Source organism: Cervus canadensis, chromosome X (assembly GCF_019320065.1).
Source record: "Cervus canadensis isolate Bull #8, Minnesota chromosome X, ASM1932006v1, whole genome shotgun sequence".
In the NCBI taxonomy this organism is placed as follows: Eukaryota; Metazoa; Chordata; class Mammalia; order Artiodactyla; family Cervidae; genus Cervus; species Cervus canadensis.
The window spans coordinates 6166525-6176391 of record NC_057419.1 but is presented as its reverse complement, the minus strand read 5'-3'; the positions used below and the strand labels follow the sequence as shown (position 1 = coordinate 6176391).

General features: G+C 52.3%; 1 protein-coding gene across 1 annotated transcript in view; it reads left to right on the top strand.

Annotated features, from left to right (window-relative positions):
* Positions 1–9867, top strand: part of DHRSX (dehydrogenase/reductase X-linked) — a 139424-nt gene that overhangs the window by 15754 nt on the left and 113803 nt on the right. The gene's annotated exons all lie outside the window — the stretch shown is intronic.

Genomic DNA, 9867 nt, shown 5'->3' with positions numbered 1-9867 from the left:
GTCCGTAGCTCGTGTGTTCTAGAAGCGATTTTCCTGTGTCCAATGCTTCAAAGACACTTCCCAGGGGGCTCCGTGGTAAAGAACCTGCCTGCCAGTGCAGGAGGCCTGGGTTTGATCCCTGGGTGGGGAAGATCCGCAGGAGGAGGAAATGGGAACCCACTCCAGTATTCTTGCCTGGAGAGTCATGTGGACAGAGGAGTCTGGCGGGCTGCAGTCCGTGGGGTCACAGAGAGATAATGACAGAGGAGCCATATAACAACAATAGCCAATTCCTAACATTTGATGGTTTCAGGGGGGCAGCAAAGGGCCTCAGCCTTACATGTCCATGTATCCCTTCTCCCCCGAACTCCCCTCCCGTCCAGGCTGCCTCGTGACATTGAGCAGACTTCCCTGTGCTGTCCAGCAGGTCCTTGCTGGTTCCCCATGTGAAATACAGCCGTGTGTCCATGTCCATCCCAGACTCCCTGACTATCCCGTCCCCCATCCTTCCCCCTGGTGACCATAAGGTTATTACAGAGTATTGAGCAGAGTTCCCTGGGCTGTCCAGCAGGTCCTTGCTGGTTCTCCATGGTAAATACAGCCGTGTGTCCATGTCCATCCCAGACTCCCTGACTATCCTTCCCCCATCCTTCCCCCTGGTGACCATAAGGTTATTACAGAGTATTGAGCAGAGTTCCCTGGGCTGTCCAGCAGGTTCTTGCTGGTTCTCCATGTTAAACACAGCCGTGTGTCCATGTCCATCCTGAGCGTTTACACAGTGACCACGGGCCATGTGTACCACCAGGGCATCTAGATTTTTTTCCCCATCTCCTCCTATCTCTCCCTGCTCCCTCCCCCACTCTCCTTTCTTTTAAGAAGACAAGCTTCCCCAGAAACAGCCTCAGACGTTAGCCTCCGTCCTCTTCTTCCTTGTCTGCATTTTTATGGGTTGCCTCTCTTCCGGGGTGGCTCCGGGATGCCACATCAGACATCGAATTTTTTTCTGCACAAACACTTTGAGCTTAAATAGGCCAGGGCTCTGTCATGAAAACCTGCCACTTTCAGAGCTTTCTCCATCGGACACGGAAGTGGAACGTGTTGGTAAATGTCTCAGATAAAGCGTCACTGCCAGCATCCAGAACTTCGCGTAAAGACACGGCCCCTAACTGTCATGAACATGTCTTATCTGGGTCTGCCCAGGACTCTGCTTCCAGGAAATGGCGTGTGTTTCCCGCTCAGGTCTTGCCGTCAAAGTCCTGATTCTTTGCTTCCTCTAAGCGGTGTTTGTTCCATGCTCAGTATAGTCACGCTGAAGTCACGGTTCTCAGATGTTCCATTTTTATTTTTTTTTTCTTGTGTGTGGAAGGGTACTGTTGTGTTTATTCCGAGCAGCCCCTAGGAGGATGGGCTGAAAGGAAGCATAGATCAGGGTTGTACATGTTTGTTTTGAGCGAAGGGGCGGAGGAGGTATTCCCGGCCCCTGGCCCTCCGATGTCGGGGTGATTTGCAGGCAGACGACCTGAGTGGAGGTAGCTGGGGGGGCCCCCGGAAGCTGTTTCTTGAAGCCCTTGTAAAGTGAGGCGGTGACAACAGGTGTGATCTGGCCGGGGAGAGGGAGAGGAGGTCTTTCCTGAGTGGTCCCCCGGCCTGGGATCAGCAGAGTCCCGTGGTAGCATCTCGCAGTGGCCAGCCTCTGGAAGGAGAACGTGGGGTCGGGGAGGCTGTCCATCAGTCTTCCCCAGTGGACCACGTCAGGTCATCACGTCCGCTTTCTCTTCCCGTCCTTCCCCTGGGGCAGGGGGGCGGGCGTTCACGTTTTGAGTGTTGATCAGGTCTCCATGCTCCCCTGATTCCCATGGATGTCATTTTGGGTCCAAGGGACGTGGCTTCTTCACCGAGGCTCGGGGAAGCAAACAGCCAAGCGTGCGGAGAACACGGTGGGTTTTCACGGCTTGTCCTGCTTTTTGGACGGGCTTCCCCGGTGGCTCAGCTGGTAAAGAATCTGCCTGCAATGCTGGAGACCTGGGTTCCATCCCTGGGTTGGCAAGATCCCCCTGGAGAAGGGAAAGGCTACCCACTCCAGTATTCTTGGGCTTCCCCGGCGGCTCAGCTGGTAAAGAATCTGCCTGCAAGGCAGGAGATGCCGGTTCGGTTCCTGGGGTGGGAAGATACCCTGGAGAAGGGAACGGCTACCCACTCCAGTATTCTGGCCTGGAGAATTCCACGGGCTGTCTAGTCTGTGGGGTCGCAAAGAGTCGGACACTGCTGAGTGACTCTGACTTTCACACTGATTCACAATTTTTGTAGCTTATAATTCTGTTTAAAGTTGTTACAAAACATTGGCGATCCTCTCTGCAGTCATGCAGTATATCCTTGTAGCTTATTTATTTTATACATAGTACTTTGTAGCTCTTAATGTAGTAATTTCTATCTCTTAATCCCCCCCCCCATCCTGACCCTCCCCCGTACCCTTCCGCCAGTGGTAATCACAAGCTGGTTCTTTCTATCTGTGAGTCTGTGTCTTTTTGATATATTTATTCATTAAATAGTTTAGATTCTGCATATAGGTGGTAACATGCTATGTCTCTGTGATTTATTTCACTAGATGTTAACACCCTCCGAATGCATCTATGTTGTCGGAGGTCGCAAACATTTGTTCTTGTTTATGGCTGAGTAATATTCCATTGTGTGTGTGTGTGTTCAAATTATTTATGTGTAATTCTTCAAATACAGTGAAATGCTACATCATTCTGTGGTAGTGTTTGATTCAGTTTCACATCTACCTACCTATCTATCTATCCATATGTCCATATTCTCTTTTCATGTTCCTTCCCACAATAGGTTACGGCAAGATACTGAATTTAGTCCCTTGGGTGATATGGTAGCTCCTTGTTTCTTATTTTATACACTGCAGTATGTATCCGTCAGTCCTGAGTTCCTCATCTTTCCCTGCTCCCCTTTCCCCTCGGGGAACCAAAACTTTGTTTGCTAAGTCTGCGAGTCTCTTTCTGTCTTGTAAATGCATCCATTTATCTCATTTTTTTTTTTAAAGATTTCACATGGAAGTCATACCATATGGTATTTGTCTTTCTCTTTCTGATCTGTTTCACTCAAAGTGATCATCTCTAGGTTGGTCCATCTCGCTGTAAGTGGTGTTCTTCATTCTTTTTCATGGCCGAGTAATATTCCATTGTATGTATATGTACTGCCTCTTTTTTACCCATTCCTCTACTGATGGACATTTAGGTTGCTTCCATGTCTTGGCTGTTGCAATGAGTGCTTCAGTGAACATTGAGACACATGTATCTTTTAGAATGATAATTTTCTCCAGATATATATGCCCAGGAGTGAGATTGCAAGACGATTCGGTAGCTCTATTTTTAGTTTTTTTTTTTTGAGGAACTTGCGTACTCTTCTCTGTGGTGGCTGCATCCATTTACATTCCCATCAGCTAGTGTGAGAGGGTATTCCTATTCTTTTTGATTGTGTTTCTGTTGTTGAGAAACATGAAACGCATTCATAAACATACTCGCCATCTGACCCAGAAGTGTGGTGAGCCCCAAGGGCCGGAGCGTCCCCGTCCTCCTGCAGCAGGAGGTTTTTCTGCCGTTTTCCTTCTTTCTGGGACAGAAATCTGAGTCTGTGCAGTTCATCTGGTTGGAGAAACAGCCCGCGTCTGGTTCCACACACATCTCGTTTCTGTGTCCGTGTAGCTTGCTCCCTATGACTGTTAAATCTGTCCTGTACGCCGATGTTTAACCATCCGGCCGGGGGCCATCTGTGGCTCCTAGAAGTAGTCATAGCATTAGTTGCTTAGTTGTGTCCAACTGTCTGCAACCCCATGGACTGTAGCCCGCCAGGCTCCTCTGTCCATGGCATTCTGCAGGCACGAACGCTGGAGTGGGTTGCCATCCCCTTCTCCAAGGGCAGTCTTCCCGACCCAGGGATGGAACCCAGGCCTCCTGTGTCTTACGCAGATTCTTTTTCCATCAGGGCCACCAGCAAGGTCCTGTGGCTTCTAAGCACAGCTCAGTCAAAAAGCCACTGGGCTGAGCCCAAGTCAGTTGAGGTCTGATCCAGGTTCCTCCGACGTCCCTTCCCCCGAGCTGAGCCCAGCTCACCAGGTTATGCGTTCTCTGTCGACAGTCTCTCCAAGCGAAAGGAGACCTTTCTTTTCCAGGGGCTTTGGGCAGCAAGGCTGAAACTGTTACTGAACCAAACCTGAGTCTTTCCCCCCCTACACGCAGTAAAGCGAGTCTGCAGACCGCAGGTCGTAGTGAAGAAAATGCAGTGTTTATTGGAGGCCCCAGGCAAGGAGGATGGTCAGCGTATGCTCAAAAGACCCTGAACTCCCTGCTGGATTTTGGCAAAGCGTTTAAAATTTTTTTCCTTAAATTTATTAATGTTTGGCTACACTGGGTCTCCTTTGCTGCACGCAGGCTGCTTCTGGGGGCAGCGAGCGGCGTCTGCTCTACCCTTGGTTTGCAGGCTTCTCATTGCGTTGGGTTCTCTTTGAAAGGTTGCTGCTGAGCTGTGAAAGATGCTGGGACTCTTGGCCTCCGGAGGAGACGAATTCAATCCGGGGCCTGTGACGAGGCTTGATTGCTCAGAGCTTCTGTGTAAATAAAGCTTTATTAAAGTGTAAAAGAGATAGAGAAAGCTTCTGACATAGACCTCAGGAGGGGGCGGAGAGAGTGCCCCCCTGCTAGTCTTTAGCCGGATATTATATAGCTACTAGCAGTCTGCTAATTAGAGAAAGGGGGTGTCTCAAAACTCAGAGAGTGGCACCGGGCCCCTCGCCCACAACCCGCATTTTCAGATAACATTGGCACCTGGTGGGTCATCCCGGGCCATTAAACGGTTGCCATGGATCTTGAAGAAAGGCAGGTTTCCAGGCAAATATATAGTTCCAGTAACATACATTAGGAAAACAATGTATTAGTAAAACTTACTGGTTTGTTGAGCCCTTATCGGTTCCGAGTGTTAGGCAGAACCTACTTGAAGACAGACAGAGTCTTGGGTAAATACACATTTTGTTCACATAGCTTAAGAAGCCATTTCCCTAAGAAAACGCATTGGTTAGCTCAAGGTTTGAGAAAAGTCAAGTTCAGGTGGAACCAGGTGTCATCATGGCAGCACAGAATTTTGAAAGAAACCTCCTTTTAATTTTGTTCAGAGAAGGGAAAAGGCATCTGACATTTGTCTCCTCCTGCCGCTTGAGAGAGAGAGAGAAAGCGTCTGACGCTTGCAGCCTCTTTCCTCCGTTTGGAGCCCCCTGGCCGTCCTGCCTGTTACCTTCTCTTCTTGTGGACCACGAGGCCTCGGATCCGTGGGCTTCAGTAGCTGCAGCCCGTGGGTTCAGCAGTTGTGGCCTGCGGGCTTTAGTTGCTCCACAGGGATCCTCCCGGCTCAGGGACCGAACCCCTTGTCTCTTGCGTTTTTCCGGCAGGTGGCCTCTTTACCACTGAGCCGGCAGGGCAGCCCCGGGAACGCATCTTGAAAGGCCCGGTGGTGGAGGGACATTCCTGGGTCTGCGGGCGGCTCGTGCACGGGGCCTCTGACGGACGGTGAGGTGACAGGGCCGGGTCACAGGGGTTGACGTTACCCGCCCTCGGGCACCGGTAGGTCTGGGAGCTCGTGATCATCAAATAGGTAACTTCTTCCTTTCTGATGGAAGTTTTAGCATCTGTGTGTGAGTTGCTCAGTCGTGTCCGACTCTCTGCGACCCCATGGACTATAGCCCGCCAGGCTCCTCTGTCCATGGGGATTCTCCAGGCAAGAATACTGAAGTGGGTGGCCATTCCCTTCTCCCGGGGATCTTCCTGGTCCAGGGATCGAACCCACGTTTCCTGCATTGGCAGACAGATTTCTTTACCAGTGAGCCATCAGCAAAGCCCATTTCAGGAGTTACTTCTTCCTGCATTCTTTCTTTGAATTCCAAACGATGTTGGGACCTCCCTAACTGAGGCTACTTTCAGAGTTACGTCTCATCTCTGCTCGGGGTGGGGGGCGGTGCTGGGCGGATTTGCAAAGAGACCCTGGTGGTCTTGGTCTGGGCTGCCCCGTGAGCAGGACCTGAACCTCTGAAAAGGTGGGGACTTTTCAAGCTTCTGAAACCCCTGCAAGCCATTGCTCTGACAGCTCATGTTCCTGGGTTCCCGTGCAGGGCGGACCAACCCTGACGCTTAACTAGAACTCTTCTCCTTGGGAATGTGCAGCCCCCTGGGTTCCTATCCTGTAAATTATTACAGAATTCAGACACGATGCTGGATCTTCTGCAGCTGTTTTCGGTCCCAGGACTGGCTTTGCAGCTCTGCTCGGACGCACAAGCGCTTCTGTGCCTCTCACGTCCCGCAGACGCGTGGCTGGGACTTGGACGTGGTGGGGGGCCCCTGGCCACCTTCTGAGCTCTGGCGGCTGTGACCCTGTGGTCCCATGTGGGTGGGAGGCGTCTCCTGCTTGCCGACCAGTGGCTTCCAGGTGGAGCCAGCGGTAAAGAACCTGCCTGCCAGTGCAGAGACGCGGGTTCAATCCCTGGGTCGGGAAGATCCCCTGGAGGAGGGCATGGCAACCCACTCCAGGGTTCTTGCCTGGAGGATCCCACGGACAGAGGAGCCTGGCGGGCCACAGTGCATGGAGTTGCAATCAGACTGAGTGACTAACACACTTTCATTCACATCTGGAGACCAAACACTGCTGATGGCTGGGACATTTCTTGTTTATTGCTATGACAGGAGGTGTTTTCATTTCACAGTATAAATACATAAAATATAATTATTCAGTTCAGTTCAGTCGCTCAGTCGTGTCCGCCTCTTTGTGACCCCGTGGACTGCAGCACGCCAGGCTTCCCTGTCCATCACCAACTCCAACTTGCTCAAAACCAACCAGCTTGCACCAACACCAGCTTGCCCAAAAGAATATAATTATATATAAACATAAGTGTATGTATTTATATAAATATGTATACTTTTATATTCTATGATTATATTCTTTTTTATAGTCAATTATTTATCATCTATGTGTTACATATGTGTCATCTATCCACATTTTTATCATCTACATATTAGCAAATCTGTCATCTATGCATATATCTGTTTTCTATTTATTGAACATCTGTTTACCTTTTTATCATTTGTATCTAATGTCTGTATCACCTATGTATTTTTGTGTCTATGTATCTGTGATCTGTCAGTTTATCATGTATCTCTTTGTATCTGTCATCTTTCTATGTATCTGTTCCTTGTCATCTATATTGTTCAGTTGCTCATTTGTGTGTGACTCTGTGACCCCATGGACGGCAGCACGCCAGGCTTCCCGGTCCTTCACCATCTCCTGGAGTTTGCTCAGACTCGTGTCCATGGAGTTGGTGATGCCATCCAGTGCCAATATATCATTTATATATTTGTTATTAACTTATCATTTATGTTTATGTATTTTTTTTCTTGATGGCTTCCCTGGGGGCTCAGATGGTAAAGAATCTGCCTACAATGCAGGAGATCCAGGTTCAATCGCTGGGTCGGGGAAGGTCCCCTGGAGAAGGGAATGGCTACCCACTCCTGTGTTCGGGCCTGGAATTTCTGGACAGAGAAGCCTGGTGGGCTACAGTCCATGGAGTCACAGAGAGTCAGACATGACTGAGCTTCTAACACACAGATGTATTTTATGTTGTCCATCAATCTGTCATCTCTATGTTTATTTCCCTCACTCCATCCCTCTATCTATCTCTACCTTCCTATCTATCCCTCTGTCTCCCAGTTTGTCCATCCATCCATCCATGGATGTATATCTGTCTATATCTGTCTGTCTATCCATTCATCTGTCTATCTCACTATCTCCGCCATCCATCCATCCATCCATCCATCCATCCATCCTGCACTTTAATGGTTAACCTGAAGGCACGTTGAGCAGCTTTGATTTTCCTGCAGGAAATTGAATGAAGTCATACGTTTCTCCTTAAAAGAAAGCTGTTATTGGTTCACCTGTCACGGGTTTACATATTTCCCTGCTGCGTAAGATGGTTTGGCAGGAACCATGGGCATCCTAGAGTCCACTCTCCTCGTGTGTCCGGGAACCGCGGAGGACTCGACGTTTCAAGCTTCGCACCCAGAGGAGTTGGGGGGCTGTGGGTGTCGATCCCTCTGAGCCCAGTGCCCGGTTCCCTGTCTCCTAGGCTGGTGTGGCATCCCCTCTTTCACACGCGCTTGGCCAGACAGCACAGAGCACCCCTCAGGCCAGGGCAGCTGACCCCGGAGCCAGCAGTCTGAAGTGGACACTAAGGCAGGGCCCGTACAGTGGGGCTGAGTGCACGTGGGCCTGCCTGGGGGAGCGTGGGGTCTCAGAGGATGAGCCCCTTCTTGGGCTCTGGGTGGTGAAGCTCAGAAGGGGGGCTCCAGGCGGGGCTCAGATGACGGGGGTCTCCAGGCGGGGCTCAGACGGGGGTCTCCAGGCGGGGCTCAGACGGGGGTCTCCAGGCGGGGCTCAGACGATGGGGGCCTCCAGGTGGGGCTCAGACGGGGATCTCCAGGCGTGGCTCAGACGATGGGGGTCTCCAGGCGGGGCTCAGACGATGGGGGTTCTGCAGGCGGGTCTCAGATGATGAGGGTGTCCAGTGGGGCTCAGGTGATGGGGGTCTCCAGGGCGGGGCTCAGATGATGGGGTCTCCAGGTGGGGCTCAGACGATGAGGGTCTCCAGGCGGGGTTCAGATGATGAGGGTCTCCAGGCGGGGCTTAGATGATGGGTCTGCAGGTGGGGCTCAGATGATGAGGGTCTCCAAGCGAGGCTCAGAAGATGAGGGTCTCCAGGCGGGGCTCAGATGAATGAGGATCTCCAGGCAGGACTCAGATGATGAGGGTCTGCAGGCGGGGCTCAGCATGATGGGGGTCTGCAGGTGGGGCTCAGATGACGGGGGTCTGCAGGTAGGGCTCAGATGATGAGGGTCTCCAGGTGAGGCTTCAGACGTGGTGTCTCCAGGCAGGTCTCAGATGATGAGGGTGACCAAGGCGGGGCTCAGATGATGAGGGTCTCCTGACGGGGCTCAGATGATGAGGGTGTCCAGTGGGGCTCAGACGATGGGGGTCTCCAGGCAGGTCTCAGATGATGAGGGTGACCAGGCGGGGCTCAGATGATGAGGGTCTCCTGACGGGGCTCAGATGATGAGGGTGTCCAGGCGGGGCTCAGACAATGGGGGTCTCCAGGCAGGGCTCAGATGATGAGGGTCTCCTGATGGGGCTCAGATGATGAGGGTGTCCAGGCGGGGCTCAGACGATGGTGTCCAGGCGGGGCTCAGATGATGAGGGTTTCCTGACAGGGCTCAGATGATGAGGGTCTCCTGATAGAGCTCAGATGATGAGGGTGTCCAGGCGGGGCTCAGATGATGGGGGTCTCCAGGCAGGGCTCAGATGATGAGGGTCTCCTGATGGAGCTCAGATGATGAGGGTGTCCAGGCGGGGCTCAGACGATGGGGGTCTGCAGGCGGGTCTCAGACGATGAGGGTGTCCAGTGGGGCTCAGGTGATGGGGGTCTCCAGGCGGAGCTCAGATGATGGGGTCTCCGGGTGGGGCTCAGATGATGGGGTCTACAGGTGGGGCTCAGACGATGAGGGTCTCCAGGCGGGGTTCAGATGATGAGGGTCTCCAGGCGGGGCTCAGATGATGAGGGTCTCCAGGCGGGTCTCAGACGATGAGGGTGTCCAGTGGGGCTCAGACGATGGGGGTCTCCAGGCGGGGCTCAGACGACGGGGGTCTGCAGGCGGGGCTCAGATGATGAGGGTCTCCAAGCGAGGCTCAGACGATGGGGGTCTCCAGGCGGGTCTCAGACGATGAGGGTGTCCAGTGGGGCTCAGACGATGGGGGTCTCCAGGCCAGGCGGGGCTCAGACGACGGGGGTCT